This window comes from Stegodyphus dumicola, chromosome 6 (assembly GCF_044657685.1).
Source record: "Stegodyphus dumicola isolate Sdum_Otavi_A_Nest chromosome 6, ASM4465768v1".
Taxonomy (NCBI): domain Eukaryota; kingdom Metazoa; phylum Arthropoda; class Arachnida; order Araneae; family Eresidae; genus Stegodyphus; species Stegodyphus dumicola.
The window spans coordinates 125,008,343-125,034,053 of NC_140773.1; positions in this window are offsets into that span (position 1 = coordinate 125,008,343).

The window sequence follows — 25,711 nt, forward strand, 5'->3', positions numbered from 1 at the left end:
TTCAGGCAGAAACTAAAGAGAACGTGAATGGCTACCCACTCTACAGAAGAAGGGACGATGGAAACTTTATCGTGATCAAGGGTCATGCCATCGATAACAGATGGGTCGTTCCTTACAATCCGTATTTATCGAAAAAGTACAACGCCCACATAAACGTTGAAGTATGCAGCTCCATAAAATCGGTGAAGTATTTGTTCAAATACGTGTACAAGGGTCATGATGCAGCTAAAGTTGTTCTGGAAGAATCTGGAGATAGAACTTTAATGTGGGACGAGATCAAATGCTTCTTAAATGCAAGATACGTGTCTGCCCCTGAAGCAGCGTGGAGGCTGTTTGAAAAAAGAATGCATTCTAAGTCGCACTCCATCATACGACTACCGGTTCATTTGGAAAACCTGCAGCCCGTCTATTTTGCCGAATCCGAAGAAAGGAATGCTTTCCAGAGAGCTGCCGAGAAAAATACCATGCTCACCGGATGGTTTGAACTGAACAGGACAGTTCCCGAAGCGAATGGTTACCTGTATGCCGAAATTCCTAAACATTTCACCTGGAGGAATCATGCCTGGCAGACACGAGTTAGACTTGGAGATTACATCATTTCAAGAATGTATTCTGTTAGCCCGAAAGATGTTGAGCGTTTCCATCTGAGGTTGCTGCTGTGTCACGTTAAAGGAGCGAAGAGTTTTGCCGACTTAAGAACTTACGAAGGTGTGGAGTATTCAACGTTCAAGGAAGCCTGCCGTGCAAGGCATCTGCTGCAAGACGACGAAGAATGGAAAAATACTCTGGCAGAAGCATCAGCTTTTCAAATGCCACCGCAGCTAAGACAGCTTTTTTGCTTCATCTGTGTTTTCTGCAACCCTGCGGAACCCGTCGCTTTGTGGAATGAATTCAAAGAGTCCCTTTCTGAAGATTTTGCGAGATCTTACGCCTTAGAAGACAGTTTCAGCTTTGCACTGAGAAGTATAGAAGACCAGTTAGAAGTGCACAATGTTTCGCTATGTTCTCTTGGTCTCCCGCAACCAACATTGACTGATGCTGTTTCTCTCGAAGTCCCGCAGTTCGATGTCCAGTATGAAAACGAACAAGCCGAAGTGTTGAACGGGATGTTGAATCCTGAACAGAAATTAGTTTACGACTTGGTTTTGGAAGCTGTACGAGATGAGAATCCTAACACACCGAAGACATTTTGTGTTAATGCGTTTGCCGGAGCTGGAAAAACTTTCCTTTTTAGGACGATCCTTCATGCTGTTCGAGGAATGAGCCACGTTGCCATTCCCGTTGCGTGGACAGGCATTGCTGCTGTGCTGTTGACCGGTGGAAGAACTGTACACTCTACTTTCAAGTTGCCCGTTCCACTTCTGGAAAATTCTTCGTGCCGTGTGAGACAAGATAGCGCTGAAGGAAGGTACTTGAAGACTGCGAAACTTTTCACATGGGATGAATGCACCATGACGCCTCATTACGCTTTGGAAGCTGTCGACAGATTGCTGAGAGACTTGACCGGACTGGATGTTCCTTTTGGCGGTAAAACCTTAGTTTTAGGAGGTGACTGGAGACAAACATTACCTGTTGTCGCACATGGAAACCGAACTTCTGCGATCGAGAGCTGCCTCACGAACTCCTTTTTGTGGCCACATTTCAAACAATGCACGCTTTCCACCAATATGCGATTGAATCCGGAAGAACAAGAATTTTCAGAATGGCTTCTGCAGTTGGGAGACGGTCGTCTTAAAAATGACAGTGGCTTGGACGAAGACATTATCGAAATTCCATCTTTGTGTGTGGTCAACAGATCGATAGTAGAAGAAATGTTTGGCTGCGGTAATGAATTCGACTTACAAGACTTGGCCAGTAAAGCGATTTTATGTCCAAAGAACGAGGAAGCTCTGAAGCTTAATGAAGAAATTCTTTCCACGTTTCCAGGTCAAGTTTTCACGCACTACAGTGCAGACTCGGTTATTTGCGATGACGAAGAAGAACAAGAAACGTATCAGCTGGATTTCATCCACAGCCTGACGCCTTCTGGAATGCCACCTCATCGTCTGAATTTGAAAGTTGGAGTTATAGCTATGCTTCTACGAAATCTACATCCATCGGTTGGACTCTGCAACGGAACAAGGCTCATTGTGAAGAGAATTATGCCAAACGTTTTAGATTGTGAAGTCATCTCTGGACAGAATGCTGGATCGAGAGTTTTCATTCCACGTGTTGAACTTTCACCATCAGATTCAAACCTCCCCTTTCAGCTCAAGCGAAGACAGTTTCCCATCAGGCTTGCATTTTGTATGACTATTAATAAGTCACAGGGACAGACACTTAAGAAAGTTGGGATTTATTTACCGCAACCAGTTTTCAGTCATGGAATGCTTTACGTAGCTTTTTCAAGATGTTCGTCTATGAGGAATGTTCGTGTTTTAGTGAAAGACACCAAGAAGCAAGGCCGTTTGATGCCCGCATGTTCTAAAGTATTCACAAGAAATATTGTTTACAGGGAGGTTCTGCAGTAAAAAAGTTACTCGAGACATTGAAACAGTGAGATTTTTGCAACACAAAATGAAGTTAATCAAGCCAAAGCAAAAATGAAAAAGATTTGAGGTTTTTGGATGACTGGGATAAATTGAAGCAAGTCAAGATGAAGCTGAAACAGTTTGAGAATTATGCATTAGTCGGCTTTTATGTCTGTTGTTACAAAGTGGAATTTGGAGTAGTTAGGCAATCCGAAGCTGTATTATTTTTTCAATGTTGTAAATATTTTTTATAAATTTTCCTTTTCAGGTCTACATACAATTGCGTTCATTAATTTTAAAACATTTTATGTATTTTTCTTTTTTAGGTATTTATGGAACTGATTTCAATCACATAAAAATATTTCTTTTTCAGGTGTATATAGAAATGATTTGATTCAAATTAAAATGTTTTTATACATTTCTTTTCAGATGTACATAGAACTTGTAAATACTTTTTTTCAGGTGTATATAGAAATGATTTCATTCAAATTAAAATGTTTTTCTTTTCAGGTGTACATAGAACATGTAAATTTTTGTAAATAATTTTTCTTATTCATTGCTTGCATTTTTGTAAACACATACAAATATATATATATCTTAATTGTGCGTGTGTGTATATATGTATATACAATTGCATCAATATATATATATATATATATATATATATATATAGATATTTATATATAGTGATGCAATTTTGTCTATGAATCTGTAACAGCAGACCAGGGAAGGGGCTGATACCTGGGAGAAAAAATAACCCCCTGTTCGATGAGGTTGCAGAGGAGACCCCAGGTGTCAGGCAGTTTATGCCGTCAAAAGCCCACCAATTTTTTCTGTTTACATTTTTTTTTTCTGTTCAAGTTTTTGTGTTTAATATAAACTTATAACTAAGAAATTATTATTATTATTATTATTTCTTTTCAGATAAATACGGATTGTAGCTCGCCCATCTGGCGTACTTACTCGGTAGATTTTAAAAATTATTTTCTGTTTTTCTTTGAACTATTGACGCAATAACTGATTTCATTCATATAAAATATTTTGTTTTGCATGATATTTAATATACTCAAGGGATAGGCCTGTAATGTCTTTCCCAAAGTTGTGTCTTTTATAGACATAGGTACAGTAAAATATTTTACGGGTTCACACGACTGACATTTTATGAAACGTTTGGAAAAGTTTCTGTGTGCTGCCCTACTGTGTTATCCAAAGAACAACAGTTGCAGTAGTTGATGATAATGTGTGTACAGCCCCAAATAATTGGAGACAAGGATATTTTGGAGTTTGTTCAAAGCTAAAAAAATATCATTGATGCAGATTCCGACAAAGAAAACGAAATGAATAATGCAGTTCTTGTGGATGATTTTGTTTCATTGATTTTTTATTAAATACATGCCTATATGCATATCTGCGCAAATAAAATGTACTCTAATAAACTTAATTTAGTTGAAAATATGTTTTTTTTTTTTTTTTTTTTTTTTTTTTTTTTTTCAATATCCTTTAACACGAAAAAATTCTTCAGTCCCTTCGGTTTCATGTTAATAATAATGAAAGTGAGAAAACAATTTTAATCATAGATTTAAAATTATTTTTCTGTTTTTGATTTAAATACAAAATATTTCCACAAATTTCACACAGAAACTATTTTAGACACCAGCAACGAATTGAGTGGGTGCAGCCCAGCCATCTGCAATACTTACTCGGTAGATTTTAAAAATTATTTTCTGTTATTTATTTATTTTGAATGCGATAAAAACAGGCGACTAACTAATTTGGTTTATATGTATGTACATATATATTTTCAAATGTATATACAGGGGATATTGGACACATACAACACTATTGACACAATATGAGCTATATCCACACAATGGTGGAACAAGGTGTGCAGCAGATGCAAGACATGGGCATGATTCACATGATATTTGATATACTCGAGGGATAGGACTGTAATGAGCAAATGAGTTTGTTCCACAAAGTTGCGTCTTTTACAAACACCCAACATTCGAATCCCAGTGAATGGGGTGGCTGCATGGGTGTTTTTGTTATTTTCCCCATGCCACTTTCCTTTAAAAAGCCGACAAGAAGGCATCCCTCCCCTTAGGCAGATTGCACTCGAGTGCTTTGCCGTAGCTGAATACGCTACACCACTACATTACACACGGAAGTAAAAATGACACTTCCTGTGGTCGTTGCCTAATTATTCAAAATATTTTGATAATTGTTATCTGTTCTTAGAATTTCCATAGCATTGCACATATTATTATTTAACATTCTGTTATTTACCAGCAATTTTATAATCTGCAAGTTTTGGTTTTACAATTTTTGATTTTTTAAAATTAACACCTTCTTACACAATTTGCAAACGAGTTCAATAGCCAAACATTCCCTTTCATATTACATCTGAAGAACTGTTGTAGCATTATGCAACAAACATTTCGCTGTTCATTAAAATATAGGAACACTTTTCAATCAAATTTTGATTAGAATTTGATGTAGATTGAAAAGTTGTTTTCAACTCAGCTGCCTTTACACTCGCAGTTGTATTCACAATTGATTTTCACGCTGGACTTTTATCATTTGTCATATCCGCTAAATTTTAAGTGTCAGCAATTTTTTCTGCGGTAACAGCATCTACAAATGACCATCTGCCATGAATATTCTTCACACATGCACGAGTTTTATTTTAGAACCGCTGATGCTTTGGGTTTATGATACTACTTGCTAATAGTATGCATTATGATAGCATAAGTAAAAAAAAAAAAAAAATTACCAGTATAATCAAAATAGAACAAATTCACGACTAAAATATTATCAAGAGTCTTAGAAGACCCTTCGAAGAACATTTTTAGAAGGTAAACAAAGATAACTGACGAAAACTGATCAGCTCGAAAACCCACGCTTGAAAAATGTAAACAAACGCCGCCGAAAGCAGTTACAGTTACGACTAGGATCAAAGGTTTGCTCGCAGTTAAAAGTATTACTTCCGAGCATGAAAAAATTGTAACATAATGCTTTTAAATGTTTTCTACTATTTTAAAGGCATTTAAATGCCAGTATATATTTACTGTTATGAAACATAATTACAAAAGAGATGTTAAGTATAAAATATATAGACAGCAGTTGGAGTTTACCGAAAAGAATTTAAATAAAGGAATTTTAACAACGAGTATACTGTTGGAATATCACACCCGAAAATTTTCGCGATTACACTTCGTACAAGCAGCTGAGCGGTAAAATCGCTGAACACTGGTAGTTCGGTCCAACTTTCTAATCCCGGCGAGCGGGCTGGCTGCATGTGTGTTTTCGTGGTTTTCCGCATGCAGTATCTTCTGCATGCATACGTTAACAAAGCGGGCGCAGCAAATGTAAAATCGCTGTACACTGGTAGTTAGGTCCAAGTTTCGAATACCACGAAGGCATCCATCCCCTGAAGTAATGGGCTTCAGCCCGCTCAGCTGGCGGGCTTGCCCGCTAGTCTATACTATTAAAATCTGTGTGCCTCTGTCTGTTTGTGGGTTTGTAACATCATCTTCTCGGGAACGGCTGGGTGTAGAGCTTAGCGGAAGGTACCGTTGGATTGAGAATTCCCGTGGCTCGCCATATTGACCATCGGCATCTTCGTGCGACTTTAATTAGCCGAGATATTAATTAAAAACTGCTTTTTCCCCTACGTTTCCCTACGTTTTGCACTTTCTTTCACGGGTTTCCCCTATTTTAGGGATTTGGCCGAGTGCCAAATTCGTTTTTCTCGAATATCTGCGGAACGGCTCCAAGTTGCGATTCGATACGCATATCTCCGTATTCGAAAAAAATCAACGAATCCATCGATATCGGTCCCATCTTCGTACGACAATAATCGGCGGAGTTATTAATTAAAAACTGCGAAAACGTTATTTCATTTTTCGGAGTGGCAACCGTCTCGGAATTAGCTGAGATAAAATTGCTTTTTCGAAAGCGCCGGGGGGATGACAATTGCTTCCGCTCGAGATTTGTGCTGGCGAAAGGTCACGTGTCAATTTCTTTTTTCTTAAATTTCTATGGAACGGCGCTGAGTTGGAATTCGAGGCAGGTGTCTGCGGATTCCAAAAAATTCTACGAATCCAATGATACTATTCTCATCTTCGTAGGACGTTAATCAGCTGAGATATTAATTAAAAACTGTGAAAACGCTAATTTTCGGGCTCATTTTTCCGATTGCAACAGTTTCTTGAATCACCGCAGATACAAATCAAGGTTATATTCTAAAGTTGAATAAAGCACGCGATTGCATGTTACCTAACTGTATTTTAAAAATATTTCGTTAATGTAGGCATTTTAAATAAACAGCTGCTTTTCACAATTTTTTTTTAATTTCTGGTTAGGATGATTGTCACGTTAATTCTTTTATTGATATTGAATAAAAGTTATTATATTACATTAAATTTAAATGATGACGTTCTTGAAGTTGTACAACTTTAATCAGCTGGGATATTAATTAAAAAATCTGAAAAAGCTATTTTTTAAAAATATGTTGTTATTTTTTTAATAATAAATTTGATTTTTTGGAATAATATATTTTTTTATGTTATTAGATACGTGCACTTAATTTAGATATTATCTTTTAATGCAAATGATATTTTAAATAAGTTCGCACCAATAAAAATTAAATTCACACTTTTTTTTTTTTTTTTTAGATTAAAGATTTTTCTTTGCTCCTTTGAGATGGTATACGGTAACTTTCGAATCCCGGTGAGCAGACAGGCTACACTCATGTTTTTTGTGATTTTACGCATATCTGTTGTGTATGCAGTGTCTTCTGGATGCATAAATGAATAAAGCTGAACTCTGGTAGTTCGGTCCTAATTTCGAATCCCGGCGAACGGGCTGGGTCCATGGGTGTTTGCGTGATTTTACGCATGTGCCTCGTGTACGCAGCATCTTCTGGATGCATAAGTGAATAAAGCGGCCGAAATTCGCTCAAAACCTCTGATTACTGGTAGTTCGGTCCAACTTTCAAATCCAAGCGACCGTGTTGGCTCAATGTGTGTTTTCGGGATTTTTCGCATGTGTAACGTGTATGCGGTATCTCCTGCATGCATACTTGAATAAAGCGGGAGCAGCCCGCGCAAAACTACAGAACACTGGTAGTTCGGTCCAACTTTCGAATTCCGGGCTACTGTACATAAAATTTGGTCGCATACGTGAATACAGCGCGCGGATACCGGGTAAAACCGCTGAACACTGGTAGTTCGGTCAAACATTCGAATCTCTGCGAGCGGGCTGGCTGCATGGGTGTTTTCCTGATTTTCCGCATGTGTATAGTGTATAAAGTGATTTCTGGATGCGTATGTTTTAAAAGTGGGCGCAGCCTGCTCAAAACCTCTTAACGCTGGTAGTTCGATCCAACTTTCGGTGTCGGCGAACGAGCTGGCTCCCCGGGTGTTTTCTTGCTTTAACTCATGTGTATCGTTTATGCAGTATCCTCTCCATGCTTATGTGTATAAAGCGGGCGCAGCCCGCTCCACAAAATCGCTGAACACTGGTATTTCGGTCCTACTTTCGAATTCCGGGGTACTGTATATAAAATTTGGATGCATACGTGAATACAGCGCGCGGATACCGGGTAAAACCGCTGAACACTGGTAGTTCGCTCAAACTTTCGAATCTCGGCGAGCGGGCTGGCTGCATGGGTGTTTTCGTGATTGTTCGCATGTGTATCGTTTATAAAGTATCTCATGGATGCATACGTGAATAAAGCGGGCACAGAATACTGGTAATGCGGTTCTGGTAATGCGGTAATTTCGAATCCCGACGAACTGGCTGGCTCCATGGGTGTTTTCGTGATTTTACGCATGTGTATAGTGTATGGAGTATCTTCTGAGTGTATATGTGAATAAAGGGGGCAGAGCCCGCGCAAAGCCACATAACACTGGTAATTCGGTCCAACTTTCGAATACCGGCGAACAGGCAGGCTCCATGTTTGTTTTCGTGATTTTACGCATGTGTATCGTTTATGCACCATCTTCAGCATGCATACGTGAATAAAGGGGGCACAGCACGCGCAAAATCGCTGAAAAATTGTATTTCGGTCCAACTTTCGAATCGGCAGCGGGCTGGCTGGAGGGGTGTTTTCGTGATTTTACGCATGTGTACGGTGTACGCAGTATCTTTTGCATGCACACGTGAACACTGTTTTGGGCGGGCTGCCGCCCAAAAGCGCTGAACACTGGTATTTCGGTCCAAATTTCGAATAACCGCGAAAGGGCTGGAAGCATGGGTGTTTTCGTGATTTTCCGCATATGTATAGTGTATGCGGTAACTTCTGGATGCATAGGTGAAAAAAGCGGGGGAAGCCCGCGGAATGCCGCTAAAAAATGGTAGTTCGGTTCAACTTTTCAATACCGGCCAAATTTAATATAGGATATCTTTTAAAAACGAACAATGATAAGCGGGCTTCAGCCCGCTCAGCTGGCGGGCTTGCCCGCTAGTCTATACTATTAAAATCTGTGTGCCTCTGTTTGTTTGTAACCTCATCTTCTCAAGAACGGCTTTATGGAGAGCTTAGCGGAAGGTACCGTTGGATTCAGAATTCCCGTATCTCGCCATATTGACCATTCGCATCTTCGTGCGACTTTAATTAGCCGAGATATTAATTAAAAACTAACTTTTCCCTACGTTCTGAGCTTACTTTGTTGCGTTTAGGGATTTAATGGTACTCAATAGCCACTTTAGGGATTTGTTCTTACGTTTTCCCGCTTGGCTTCCATTTTCGAAAGACGTAGGGATTTGGCACCGTGTCAAATGTGTTAAAACCTTCTTGTTCTAGCTTAGAAAATTATTTGTTATTTGATTTTTAGTCAGTAAGTATTCTTAGACAGTAAGATTTCGTTATTAAAACATTATTTTGAAGTCGGATTAAAAGATTAAAGTTTCAAATAATGACGTCATATATATTATGTAGGGAATCAAAAGTTTTCTTTTCTCGGTTTGGCAACAAAAGTTTATTTACGAATTTGTGAATGGGAAGGGAAGCGTGCCGAAATTTTCTCTGATTCCATATTTCGTAAATATACTTATTATTACTTATTGCACTTAATCTTTATTTCTCTTTCTAGGAGATTTTATATCTTTTTGCATTTATATTTGTATTTTTACTCTTTTACAGTAGTATTTAGGCTTTTATACTTGTGGTCAAATTTAGAGCTTGAGGGAAATCGCCATTTTCTTAGGCACATTTAACTTTTCGACTTTTGTGATATATTTAATGTTTTGTTTCGTATTTTTTTAAAGAGAAATTTACTCCTGTTATATATTTCTGTTATTGTTGCTCGAAAGATTGCATTTACATTTTATATTTTTGACATTTATATTTTTACTGTGTGCGATAACAACTATCGTTTTGTCATTTTAAGGCGCTCGAATGTTCTTTATTATTTTGGATGTATTAGTTTATTTTTGTTTTTAAATTTCAATTTTTATTGATTTATCTTTGTATTTATACTTTTATTTTGTGTTTATAATTTTCGTTTTCTTTTTATGTGCATTGTTTTCAGCTTAACCTAACTATCTAAAATATTTTCATAATTGTTATCTGTGCTTAGAATTTTCATAATAATACCCATATTTGATATTTTGTTATTTACTAGCAATTTTATAATTGGCAAGTTTAGGTTTTACGTTTTTGATTAGTTCTTGAGTGGATAATATTATTTTAATTGTCTATTATTATTTGTGATATATTATCATTTTAAGGCGCTTGAATGTTCTTTATTTTTTTTATTTTATTTTATTTTTTTTTAGATGTTTTAGTTCATTTTTGCTTTTTAATTTCACTTTTTATTGATTTCAGAATTTCTTAATTTATCTTCGTATTTATACTTTTATTTTGTGTTTATAATTTTCATTTTCTTTTTATGTGCATTGTTTTCAGATTAACCTAACTATCAAAAATATTTTCATAATTGTTATCTGTGCTTAGAATTTTCATAATAATACCCATATTATTTGACATTTTGTTATTTACTAGCAATTTTATAATTGGCAAGTTTAGGTTTTACGTTTTTGATTAGTTCTTGAGTGGATAATATTATTTTAATTGTCTATTATTATTTGTGATATATTATCATTTTAAGGCGCTTGAATGTTCTTTATTTTTTTTATTTATTTATTTTTTTTTAGATGTTTTAGTTCATTTTTGCTTTTTAATTTCAGTTTTTATTGATTTCAGAATTTCTTAATTTATCTTCGTATTTATACTTTTATTTTGTGTTTATAATTTTCATTTTCTTTTTATGTGCATTGTTTTCAGATTAACCTAACTATCAAAAATATTTTCATGATTGTTATCTGTGCTTAGAATTTTCCATGTTATTTACCCATATTATTTGACGTTTTGTTATTTACCAGCAATTTTAGGTTTTACGTTTTTGATTTTTTGAAATTAATTAGCTCTTGAGTGGATAATTTTTTATTTAGTCTATTATTATTTGTGTTATATACATTTAGAACTGCGTAGTTACTTTTTTAGTAGAGTGGTATTTTTTTTTTAATGTTCTAAAATGCCAAAACGGAAAAGAGGCATTACGGGAGATTCATCAAGAAGATGAAGAGCTGAAGCACAAAGGTTACGACGAGCTACAGAAAATGAAGAAGAAACCGCTAGAAGACTCAACATGCAGGCAGTACGCCAAGCAAACCTACGTGCTCGAGAAACCGAAGAAGAAAACCGTAGCAGACTCGACAGGATAGCGCATCGAGAATCAATTTTACGCACTCAAGAATCGGAACGTGATGCTACTATACGAAGAATGCGAGACGCTGCACGTCACAGACAAGTCCGATCGGAAGAAACGTTGTCAGTACGAGAAGACAGACTACGCATGAATGCAGCACAACGTTCACGTAGCACTCTTCACAATGCAGGGAGATGTGGACTCGAAGTTTACGCTGAACAACACAGTGTCGGTTCAATGGAAGGTTCCTGCGATCTCTGCAATGGATTGTTCTTTATGGGAGAAAGGAACGCAAGAGGAAGATACATGCACTGCTGTAACAATGGGAAAATTGTCGAAGCTGAAAGAAGATATCCAGAAGAATGGCGCAATTTAATGAATGGGAACCACCCGTTTTCTGAAGAGTTTTTTGCCAACATACGTACTTACAACTGCCTGCTCAGTTTTGCTTCATTGGGTGCCAATATAGAAATGCCTTCGGGTTCGGGTCCCTACTGCTTCAGGATTCACGGTGCCATATATCATCGAACGAGCCACCTTCATCCGCCTCATGCCGGTCAAGAACAGTATGCTCAGCTGTACATTTTAGATTCGGATCAAGCGCTCAGGCAGAGAATGAACATATTTGGAAATGTTGCCTTGAATGCCGAACTGCTGAGACAGTTGGATGCAGTTTTGAGGAACGTTAATCCATACGCTGAAGCCTACAAGATGCTGAAAGAATTCGAAGAAGAAACTCTACGAGAGCAAGGCGCCGAAACTGCTGCGGATATCCGCATGTACATCAAGGGTGAAAGTGTTGCTGCGGGCGAGCACAGGGGACGTTACAATGCTCCAAAAGAAAACGAAGTTGCAGTTGTCTTCAAGAGTACGGACGGCGCTCCTCCATCGAACCGAGACATCGTGATCCATCCAAGAGGTGGCGGTCTCATCAACATCAGTACCTTAAATCCCAACTTGGAACCGATGACATACGTCCTTTTCTTTCCTCACGGCGACCAAGGATTCAGAGTCGGACAGCAATACACAGAGTTGCAGTTTTACAGTCACAGGGTGTCCGTACGACGAGATTGCTACAACCCGATTTTGTATGGCCGGAAATTGTTTCAGCAGTATCTCGTGGATGCATACGTAAAAGTCGAAGGCAACAGGATTGCGTACCTCCGGAGCCATCAGACGAATCTGAGAGTGGAAACTTACATGGGTCTTGCCGATCACATTTACAGAGTTGGTCAAGAGACGGGCGTCCGCCCTGGAATACCGGTTATACTTCCGTCAACGTTTATAGGAAGCCCTCGCTGCATGCAGCAAAACTATCAGGACTCGATGGCCATTGTGCGCGACTTTGGTAAACCGGATCTGTTTCTGACTTTCACGTGCAACCCTAAATGGCCGGAAATAACAGAAAACCTATTCCCAGGACAGGAGGCTCACGATCGTCCGGACATCATGTCCAGGGTATTTGACCTGAAGAAAACAGCTTTGCTGCATGATTTGACGAAGAATCACATCTTGGGTGCGACAATTGCAGATATACACGTCATCGAATTTCAGAAAAGAGAATTGCCTCATATTCACCTTTTGTTGTTTTTAGCGGAAGAAGATAAAATAAGAGATGCAGAGTGCATCGACTCGCTGGTGTGTGCTGAACTTCCAGATGCTACTCGACATCCCATGCTACACGACATTGTCAAGTCATCGATGATTCACGGACCCTGCGGTGAACTGAATCGAAACTCTCCCTACATGAGCGATGGTGTATGTTCTAAAGGATTTCCGAAACCGTTTCAGGCAGAAACTAAAGAGAACGTGAATGGCTACCCACTTTACAGAAGAAGGGATGATGGAAACTTTAGCGTGATCAAGGGTCATGCCATCGATAACAGATGGGTTGTACCTTACAATCCGTATTTAACAAAAAAGTACAACGCCCACATAAACGTTGAAGTATGCAGCTCCATAAAATCGGTCAAGTATTCGTTCAAATATGTGTATAAAGGTCATGATGCAGCTAAAGTTGTTCTGGAAGAATCTGGAGATAGAACTTTAATGTGGGACGAGATCAAATGCTTCTTAAATGCAAGATACGTGTCTGCCCCTGAAGCAGTGTGGAGGCTGTTTGAAAAGAGAATGCATTCAAAGTCGCACTCCATCATACGACTACCGGTTCATTTGGAAAACCTGCAGCCCGTCTATTTTGCTAAATCAGAAGAAAGAAATGCTCTGCAGAGAGCTGCCGAGAAAAACACCATGCTCACCGGATGGTTTGAACTGAACAGGACAGCTCCCGAAGCGAATCGTTACCTGTATGCTGAAATTCCTAAACATTTCACCTGGAGGAATCACGCCTGGCAGACACGAGTTAGACTTGGAGATTACATCATTTCAAGAATGTATTCTGTTAGCCCGAAAGATGTTGAGCGTTTCCATCTGAGGTTGCTGCTGTGTCACGTTAAAGGAGCGAAGAGTTTTGCCGACTTAAGAACTTATGAAGGTGTGGTGTATTCAACATTTAAGGAAGCCTGCCGTGCAAGGCATCTGCTGCAAGACGACGAAGAATGGAAAAATTCTCTGGCTGAAGCATCAGCTTTTCAAATGCCATCTTAGCTAAGACAGCTCTTTTGCTTCATCTGTGTTTTCTGCAACCCTACGGAACCGATCACTTTGTGGAATGAATTTAAAGAGTCCCTTTCTGAAGATTTCACAAGATTTTACTCCTTAGAAGACAGCTTTAGCCTCGCACTGAGAAACATAGAAGACCAGTTACAAGTGCACAACGTTTCACTCACTTCTCTTGGTCTCCCTCAGACAACATTGAATGAAGTTGTTTCTCTCGACGTCCCGCAGTTCGATGTCGAGTATGAAAGCGAACAAGCCCAAGTGTTGAACCAGATGTTGAATCCTGAACAGAAATTTGTTTACGACTCGGTTTTGGAAGCTGTACAAGATGAGAATCCTAACACACCAAAGACATTTTGCGTTAATGCGTTTGCCGGAGCTGGAAAAACTTTCCTGTTTAGGACGATCCTTCATGCTGTTCGGGGAATGGGCCACGTTGCCGTTCCCGTTGCGTGGACAGGTATTGCTGCTGTACTGTTGACCGGTGGAAGAACTGTACACTCTACTTTCAAGTTGCCCGTTCCGATTCTGGAAAATTCTTCGTGCCATGTCAGACAAGATAGTGCTGAAGGAAGGTACTTGAAGACTGCAAAACGTTTCATATGGGATGAATGCACCATTACGCCTCATTACGCTTTGGAAGCTCTCGACAGATTACTGAGAGACTTGACCGGACTGGATGTTCCTTTTGGCGGTAAAACCTTAGTTTTAGGAGGTGACTGGAGACAAACATTACCTGTGATCGCACACGGAAACCGAACTTCTGCGATCGAGAGCTGCCTCAGAAATTCCTTTTTGTGGTCACATTTCAAACAGTGCACACTTTCTACGAATATGCGATTGCATCCGGAAGAACAAGAGTTTTCAGAGTGGCTTCTACAGTTGGGAGATGGTCGTCTTAAAAATGACAGTGGCTTGGATGAAGACATTATCGAAATTCCATCTTTGTGTGTGGTAAACAGATCGATAGTAGAAGAAATGTTTTGTTGCGGTAGTGAATTCGACTTACAAGACTTGGCCAGTAAAGCAATTTTATGTCCAAAGAATGAGGAAGCTCTGAAACTTAATGAAGAAATTCTTTCCAAGTTTCCAGGTCAAGTTTTCACACTCTACAGTGCAGACTCCGTTATTTGCGATGACGAAGAAGAACAAGACACGTATCAGCTGGATTTCATCCACAGCCTGCCGCCTTCTGGAATGCCACCTCATTGTCTGAATTTGAAAGTTGGAGTTATAGTTATGCTTCTACGGAATCTAAATCCATCGGCTGGACTCTGCAACGTAACAAGGCTCATTGTGAAGAGAATTATGCAAAACGTTTTAGATTGTGAAGTCATCTCTGGACAGAATGCTGGATCAAGAGTTTTCATTCCACGTGTTGAACTTTCACCTTCAGATTCAAACCTCCCCTTTCAGCTCAAGCGAAGACAGTTTCCTATCAGGCTTGCATTTTGTATGACTATTAATAAGTCACAGGGACAGACGCTGAAGAAAGTTGGAATTTATTTACCGCAACCGGTTTTCAGTCATGGAATGCTTTACGTAGTTTTTTTCAAGATGTTCATCTATGAGGAATGTTTCTGTTTTAGTGAAAGACACCAAGAAGCAAGGCCGTTTGATACCTGGATGTTCTAAAGTATTCACAAGAAATATTGTTTACAGAGAGGTTCTGCAGTAAAAAAAAAAAAAAAAAAAAAAAAAAAAAAATTCCTCAACACTGTGAAGATGAAACATTGAGATTTTTGCACACAAATTGAAGTGAATCAAGCCAACGTAAAACTAAAAAAGTTTGAGATTTTTCGATGATTAGGATAAACTGAAGCAAGTCAAGATGAAGCTGAAACAGTTTGAGAATTATGCATTAGTCGGTTTTAGGTCTGTCGTTACAAAGTAGAATTTGGAGTTGTATTATTTTTTCAATGTTGTAAATATTTTTTATAAATTTTCCTTTTCAGGTCTACATGCAACTGCGGTCATTAATTTTAAAAAGTTTTATGTATTTTATGGAACTGATTTCAATCACATAAAAATATTTTTTTCAGGTGTATATAGAAATGATTTGATTTAAATTAAAATGTTTTTATACGTTTCTTTTCAGATGTTCATAGGTATTTATGGAACTGATTTCAATCACATAAACATCCACACCAACTTGTAAATACTTCTTTTTCAGGTGTACATAGAACATGTAAATTTCACATGTAAAACATGTAAATGTGTCAGGCAGTTCATGCCGTCAAAAGCCCGCCAATGTCTTTTGTGCAAGATTTTGAGTTCAGTATAAACTTATAACTTAATTTATTTATTTATTATTATTTTTTAAAACATTTTAGATGAATACGGATTTTAGCTCGCCGTTTAGGCGTACTTACTCGGTAGATTTTTAAAAATTATTTTGTCTTTTTCTTTGAACTTATACCGATAACTGATTTCATTCATATAAAAAAATTGTTTCACATGATATTTATTATATTTAAGGGACAGGCCAGTAATGAGTGTAATATGTCTTGCACAAAGATGTTTCTTTTATAGACATAGGTAGAGTAAAATATTTTAATGGACTGTCCTACTGTGTTATCCAAAGAATCCGTTTCAGTGGTTGATGATAATGTGTGTACACCCCCAATTCCCAATTATGGCAGACATTTTGGAGTGAGTTTGCTCAAAGCTAAAAAAATGTCATTGATGCAGATTGTAACGACAAAAAGGAAATGAATAATGTAGTTCTTGTGGATGTTTTAGTTTCATTGATTTTTTTTTATTAATTACATGCCCATATGCATATCTATGTAAATAAAATGTACTCTAATAAACTTAATTTTGTTGAAAATATGTTTTTTTCCTTCAATATCCTTCAACACGAAAAAATATTTCAGTCTTTTCAGTTTCATGTTAAACAATTTTCATTGTACAGTACAAAGTCTTTAATCCATGCGTCCATAACGGCACAGCAATTACAGAACTTGAACAACGGAACTTTATAACTGAACAAGAAATTATGTATGTTTATAGAATTAAAGAGAAAGTATTAGCACATAAAACAAAGCAAATTAAACAACTTATATTGAAAGAAATATTTAATAAAGTAAAAAAATAAATATTAAGCATTTTTTTAAAATTTTGATACCCTTTAGATCATAATTTCTCTTTATTTCATATAAATTATGGTTTCATATTTTTAATTTCACAATTTCTGCATGCCATCTTACCAGATTTAAATTGATGATCTGTAATTCACAACAAACCCCGAAATCCGGAATCGCCAAAGTCCCGACAAGTCCGGATTACAGACTTTGTACTGTATGTATATTTTAAATAATCATAGATTTAAAATGATTCTTTTTTCCATTTAAATATAAAATATTTCACACAAACTATTTTAAACACCAGCAATGAATTGAGTGGGTGCATCTCGCCCATTCGGAATACTTACTCGGTAGGTTTTAAAAATGATTTTCTCTTATTTATTTTAAATGCAATATAAACAGGTGAAATTTGTTTCGCATGATATTTAATATACTCAAGGCATAGGCCTGTAATGAGTGTAATACGTCTTTCACAAAGTTCTGTCTTACAAACATAAGTAGATCATAGATTTAAAAATTATTTTTTGTTTTTCTTTTAAATACAAAATATTTCCGCAAATTTCACATAGAAACTACTTTAGACACCACCAATGAATTGAGTGGTCGCAGCTCGCCCATCTGCCATACTTGAGTCTGTAGATTTAAAAAATTATTATCTGATTCACATAGAATTATTTTTTCAGGTGTACATGGAACCTATAATTTTTTCTTTTCAGATGCAAATACATTTTTCACTCATTGCAATCATTTTTGCACACACAAATATATATATATCAAATTGCATTAATAATTTTGTGTACTGCAACTTTTCAATACTTTAATACTGCAACACCGCTTAACACTAACAGTGTGATTCTTTTGAAGTTTACCAAAAGGAATTTCAATAACAAATCTACTGTTGGAATATCGTACCCGAAAAATTTCGCCATTAGCGGCTGAGCTGTAAAATTGCCGAACACTGGTAGTTCGACTCAACTTTCGAATCTTGGCGAACGGGCTAGCTGCATGGGTGTTAATTTTCACATTCAAATGTATGGTTTTCAAACCAAACATTAAATTCAGCACTAACTGTGCAAAGACACCTTTTAGTACTAACATCGGCACAATATTCTGATCATGTTTCAAAACTGATTACAAGTCCCGTCTAACATTTACAACTACTGGAATATCGTTCAGTGATGTATGACCGTGTTTATGCCATGTCCCATCGTATGAAACAGTGATGTCGATAACTGATTTATTTAAAAGGTCGACATTTAATTCTTCATGCTTCTTTCACACTATGTTTCGAACATAGCACATAAAACAAAGCAAATTAAACAACTTATATTGAAAGAAATATTTAATAAAGTAAGAAAATAAATGTTAAGCATTTTTTTTTAAATTTTGATACCCTTTAGATCATAATTTCTCTTTATTTCATATAAATTATGGTTTCATATTTTTAATTTCACAATTTCTGCATGCCATCTTACCAGATTTAAATTGATGATCTGTAATTCACAACAAACCCCGAAATCCGGAATCGCCAAAGTCCCGACAAGTCCGGATTACAGACTTTGTACTGTATGTATATTTTAAATAATCATAGATTTAAAATGATTCTTTTTTCCATTTAAATATAAAATATTTCACACAAACTATTTTAAACACCAGCAATGAATTGAGTGGGTGCAGCTCGCCCATTCGGAATACTTACTCGGTAGATTTTAAAAATGATTTTCTCTTATTTATTTTAAATGCAATATAAAAAGGTGAAATTTGTTTCGCATGATATTTAATATACTCAAGGCATAGGCCTGTAATGAGTGTAATACATCTTTCACAAAGTTCTGTCTTATAAACATAAGTAGATCATAGATTTAAAAATTATTTTTTGTTTTTCTTTTAAATACAAAATATTTCTGCAAATTTCACATAGAAACTACTTTAGACACCACCAATGAATTGAGTGGTCGCAGCTCGCCCATCTGGCATACTTAAAAAATTATTATCTGATTCACATAGAATTATTTTTTCAGGTGTACATGGAACCTATAATTTTTTTCTTTTCAGATGCAAATACATTTTTCACTCATTGCAATCATTTTTGCACACACAAATATATATATCAAACTGCATTAATAATTTTGTGTGCTGCAACTTTTCAATACTTTAATACTGCAACACCGCTTAACACTAACAGTGTGATTCTTTTGAAGTTTACCAAAAGGAATTTCAATAACAAATCTACTGTTGGAATATCGTACCCGAAAAATTTTGCGATTAGCGGCTGAGCTGTAAAATTGCCGAACACTGGTAGTTCGACTCAACTTTCGAATCTTGGCGAACGAGCTAGCTGCATGGGTGTTAATTTTCACATTCAAACGTATGGTTTTCAAACCAAACATTAAATTCAGCATTAACTGCGCAAAGACACCTTTTAGTACTAACATCGGCACAATATTCTGATCATATTTCAAAACTGATTACAAGTCCCGTCTAACATTTACAACTACTGGAATATCGTTCAGTGACGTATGACCGTGTTTATGCCATGTCCCATCGCATGAAACTGATGTCGATAACTGATTTATTTAAAAGGTCGACATTTAATTCTTCATGCTTCTTTCGCACTATGTTTCGAGCAATTTGAAGGATGTCATCTTGATTTTTTTTTTTTTCCTCTTCGTATTGAATGAATAACAACAGCCATAGAAAATATTTTCAGCAGCGTTACCTTTCCTAAATTTTAGAAATGCATTTACACGTTTTTTATTTGTATCAAAACATTTAGATTCTTTTGCACGTGGGCTAGAAAATGTTGAACAGAACACCTGTTCACACAATTTGCAAATGAGTTCGATCTTGGTTCAATAGCCAAACATTCCTTTGAAATTACATCTTGGGAATTGTAGCATTCATTACATTTAATATTTTGCAACAAAGATTACCATATTTTGCTGTTCATTAAAATATAGGAACACTTCTCACTCACATTTTGAGTAGAATTTGACGAAGGTTGAACGGTTGTTTTCAACTTAAACAAAAAAAAAAACAAGCTATTGATTTAAATTGGTGACATAAACAAAAAAAATTTTGGCTACACAATGAAGCCACATGCAGATGCATACTTCCTTCAACATCAGAATACTATGATCTTATATAATAATAAATATTACGTTTAACGTTGGGCAATGCTATTTTTATTGCACATTTTGTACAAAATTACCATTTGTTTATTAATTAACTTTATGATTTGAAAGCGAGCAGTGGGATCACTTCAGTATAAGGCATTTTTATCTCCATCTACTACCGAAACTGGATAACCTCAGAACCCACGCTTAAAAAATGTAAACAAACGTGCAGAAAACAGTTACAGTTAAGATAAAAAGGTTTGCTCGCAGTAAGAAGTATTAGTTGCGAGAATGAAAAAATCATAAAATGATACTGAGCTAATCATTTACTGCTTTTGTTAGTATCGTTGTTTAAGCAATTAATTACTGTGTTATTACACAATTAATTACTGCGTTGTCACTATTATAAGATACATAATGCTATTTAAATGCATCAATTAGTATCAAACTGGATTATCCATTAAGCAATTGCTGTTATTCAATGAGTAAGTCAAATAGTATCATTCATTAAGCACTTATTTACTTTGTTAATTAGTATTGTGCTGACTTTAATTTACTTCTCAGTGCGGTTTGAATGTGTGAATTAGTATCAATTTGCATTATTCAAAATCGTTTATAAGTGCGCCATGTCTAGCAGCATAGGTCTTTTCGTGTTTTTACGCATGTATATCGTGTATACAGTATCTTGTGGCTGCATACGTGAATAAAGCGGGCGCAGCCCGCGCAAAACCTCTGAACACTGGTAGTCCTGTCCAACTTTCGATTGCCGGCGAAATTTAATATGGGAACTCTTTTAGAAACAAACAATGGTCCAACTTTCGAATAAAGGGCCAACGAAAGCGGCATGGGTGTTTTTGTGATTTTCCGCATGTGTTACGTGCATGCAGTATTTTCTAGATGCATAAGTGAATAAAGCGGGCTCAGCCCGCGCGAAACCACTTAACACGGGTAGTTCGTCCCAACTTTCGATTCCCGGGGTACGGGCCGACTCCACGGGTGTTTGCGTGATTATACGCATGTGTATCGTGCATACGGTATGTTCTGGATGCGTGCGTTAATAAAGCGGGCGAAGCCCGCGCAAATCCGATGAACATTGGTAGTTCGGTCAACTTTCGAATCCCGGGGAACGGGGTGGCTGAATGGGTGTCTTCGTGATTTTCCGCATGTGTAAGGTGTGTGCAGTACCTTATGGATGCATACTGGAATATAAACCAGTTAAAATCGCTGGACACTGGTAGATCGGTTCAACTTTCGAAAACTGCGAATTTTAATATGCGAACTCTTTCAAAAAAGAACAATAAAAAGCGGGCTTCAGCCCGCTCAGCTGGCGGGCTTGCCCGCTAGTCTATACTATTAAAATCTGTGTGCCTCTGTCTGTTTGTGTGTTTGTAACATCATCTTCTCAAGAACGGCTGGGTGCAGAGCTTAGCGGAAGGTACCGTTGGATGCGGAATGCCCGTGGCTCGCCGGATTGACCATCGGCATCTTCGTGCGACTTTAATTAGCCGAGATATTAATTAAAAACTGATTTTCTCCCTACATTTCCCTACGTTTTGCACTTTCTTTCACGGGTTTCCCCTATTTTAGGGATTTGGCCGAGTGCCAAATTCGTTTTTCTCGAATAACTTGGGAACGGCGCCGAGTTGGAATTCGAAACGCATATCTCCGGATTCGAAAAAAATCAACAAATCCATCGATACCGGTCCCATCTTCGTACGACAATAATCCGCGGAGTTATTAATTAAAAACTGCGAAAACAATAATTTCGGCACTCAGTCTTCCGAGTGGCAACAGTCTCGGCAGTCGTCGGAGATAAAAATGCTATGGGAACGCCAAGGCCGTTCGCCACTAACAAACTAAGAATAAAAAATTAAAATAACTTAAAGGAATAAACTGAAAAGCTAAAATAAAACTAAAAATAGAAACATTCTCTTCATTTAGTTGTCGTTAGTTGAATGTAGATTGGTTTATGCCCTTGATAAGTCGAGTAAATGACGTCATAGATAAAATAAAAAGTTTTGTTTCCCGGTCTGGCAACAGATCAAATAGAATCAAAAGTTTAGTTTCCTGGTTTGGCAACAAAAAATTTATTTACGAGTTTTGGATTTGGAAGGAGACCGTCGCAATTTTTTCCAGCATTTCAAATTTCGTAAATATTCTTATTATTACTCATTGCACTTAATCTTTATTTCTTTTTACAGGATATTTGATTGTTTTTTGCATTTATATTTGTAGTTTTAGTAATTTAAAGTAATATTTTAGACTTTTATATGCTCCTGTTAGTTTAGAACTTGAGAATTCTTCGGAACATTAACTTGGTGACTCTTTTTATATATGTAATGTATTATTTTGTACTTTTTTAAAGATCTATTCATTCGTGTTTTATATTTCTGTTATTGTTGGTCGATAAATTGCATTTACATTTTATATTTTTGACATTTTCCTGTGTGCGATAACAATTATCGTTTTAAGGCGATCGAATGTTCTATATTTTATTAGATTTGTTATTTTGTTAGGTTTGTTATTTGAATTTCAGAATTGATTTCAGAAGTTCCTAATTTATATTTGTATTTATACCTTTTATTTATTTTGTGTTTAGGTTTTCATTTTCTGTTTATGTGCATTGTTCTCAGATTGACCTAATTATTAGAAATATTTTCATAATTTTTATCTGTGCTTGGAATTTTTCATAATATTACCCATATTATTTCTTATTTGCCAGCAATTTTTTAACAGGGAAGTTTTTGTTTTACATTTTTGATTTTTTAAAATTAATTTGCTCTTAAGTGGAAAATTTTTCATTTAGTCTAGGATTATTTTAAAATTTGTGTTGTATACATATAGAATGCATTAATTTTTTTTCCAGCAGTATTGGTTTAATGAGCAATTTTTTTCTTTCATCTGCGTAGTCAATTTTTTGAGTCGAGTTAATATTTTAGTAGTGCTTTTTTTAACGTACTGAAATGCCGAAACGGAAAAGAGGCATTACAGGAGATGCATCAAGAAGACGAAGAGCTGAAGCACAGAGTTTACGGCGAGCTGCAGAAAATGAAGAAGAAACTGCTGCGAGACTGAGCACGCAAGCGCGTCGGCAAGCAAACCTACGCGCTCAAGAAACGGAAGAAGAAACCGCTACGAGACTCGGCAGGAAAGCTCAACATCAAGAAAATTTACGTGCTGCAGAAACGGAACAAGAAACCATTAGGAGACTCAGCAGGCAATCCCAATGTCAAGAAAATTTGCGTGCTCAAGAAAGTGAAGAAGAAACCAGTAGGAGGCACAGACTGGACTCTCATCGTCATCGTCAAGTTCGAGCGGAAGAGTCAGAAGAGGACGCTGCTACACGAAGAACGCGAGACGCTGCACGCCACAGACAAGTCCTATCCGAAGAAACAATGTCCGTACGAGAAGACAGGCTACGCATGAATGCAGCACAACGTTCACGCAGCACTCTTCACAATGCAGGAAGATGTGGACTCGAAGTTTATGTTGAGCAACACAGCGCCGGTTCAATGGAAGCTTCCTGCGATCTCTGCAACGGATTGTTCTTTACGGGAGAAAGGAATGCAAGAGGAAGATACATGCACTGCTGTAACAATGGGAAAATTGTCGAAGCTGAAAGAAGATATCCAGAAGAATGGCACAATTTAATGAATGGGAGCCACCCGTTTTCTGAAGAGTTTTTTGCCAACATACGTACTTACAACTGCCTGCTCAGTTTTGCTTCATTGGGTGCCAATATAGAAATGCCTTCGGGTTCGGGTCCCTACTGCTTCAGGATTCACGGTGCCATATATCATCGAACGAGCCACCTTCATCCGCCTCATCCCGGTCAAGAACAGTATGCTCAGCTGTACATTTTAGATTCGGATCAAGCCCTCAGGCAGAGAATGAACATATTTGGAAATGTTGCCCTGAACGCCGAACTCCTGAGACAGTTGGACACAGTTTTAAGGAACGTTAATCCATATGCGGAAGCCTACAAGATGCTGAAGGAATTCGAAGAAGAAACTGTACGAGAGCAAGGTGCCGAAACTGCTGCGGATATCCGCATGTACATCAAGGGTGAAAGTGTTGCTGCAGGCGAGCACAGCGGACGTTACAATGCTCCGAAAGAAAATGAAGTTGCAGTCGTCTTCAAGAGTACGGACGGCGCTCCTCCATCGAACCGAGACATCGTGATCCATCCGAGAGGTGGCGGTCTCATCAACATCAGTACCTTAAATCCCAACTTGGAACCCATGACGTACGTACTTTTCTTTCCTCACGGCGAGCAAGGATTCAGAGTCGGACAGCAATACACAGAGTTACAGTTTTACAGTCACAGGGTGTCCGTACGACGAGATTGCTACAACCCGATTTTGTATGGCCGGAAATTGTTTCAGCAGTATCTCGTGGATGCATACGTAAAAGTTGAAGGCAACAGGATTGCGTACCTCCGGAGCCATCAGACGAATCTGAGAGTGGAAACTTACATGGGTCTTGCCGATCACATTTACAGAGTTGGTCAAGAGACGGGCGTCCCCCCTGGAATACCGGTTATACTTCCGTCAACGTTTATAGGAAGCCCTCGCTGCATGCAGCAAAACTATCAGGACTCGATGGCCATTGTGCGCGACTTTGGTAAACCGGATCTGTTTTTGACTTTCACGTGCAACCCTAAATGGCCGGAAATAACAGAAAACTTATTCCCAGGACAGAAGGCTTACGATCGCCCGGACATCGTTTCGAGGGTATTTGACCTGAAGAAAACGGCTTTGATGCAAGATTTGACAAAGAATCACATCTTAGGTGCGACCATTGCAGATATACACGTCATCGAATTTCAGAAGAGAGGATTGCCTCATATGCACCTTTTGTTGTTTTTAGCGGAAGAAGACAAAATAAGAGATGCAGAGTGCATCGACTCGCTGGTGTGTGCTGAACTTCCAGATGCTACTCGACATCCGGAGCTACACAACATTGTGAAGTCATCGATGATTCACGGACCCTGCGGTGAACTGAATAGAAACTCTCCCTGCATGAGTGATGGTGTATGTTCTAAAGGATTTCCGAAACCGTTTCAGGCAGAAATTAAAGAGAACGTGAATGGCTACCCACTCTACAGAAGAAGGGACGATGGAAACTTTATCGTGATCAAGGGTCATGCCATCGATAACAGATGGGTCGTTCCTTACAATCCGTATTTATCGAAAAAGTACAACGCCCACATAAACGTTGAAGTATGCAGCTCCATAAAATCGGTGAAGTATTTGTTCAAATACGTGTACAAGGGTCATGATGCAGCTAAAGTTGTTCTGGAAGAATCTGGAGATAGAACTTTAATGTGGGACGAGATCAAATGCTTCTTAAATGCAAGATACGTGTCTGCCCCTGAAGCAGCGTGGAGGCTGTTTGAAAAAAGAATGCATTCTAAGTCGCACTCCATCATACGACTACCGGTTCATTGGGAAAACCTGCAGCCCGTCTGTTTTGCCGAATCCGAAGAAGGAATGCTTTCCAGAGAGCTGCCGAGAAAAATACCATGCTCACCGGATGGTTTGAACTGAACAGGACAGTTCCCGAAGCGAATGGTTACCTGTATGCCGAAATTCCTAAACATTTCACCTGGAGGAATCATGCCTGGCAGACACGAGTTAGACTTGGAGATTACATCATTTCAAGAA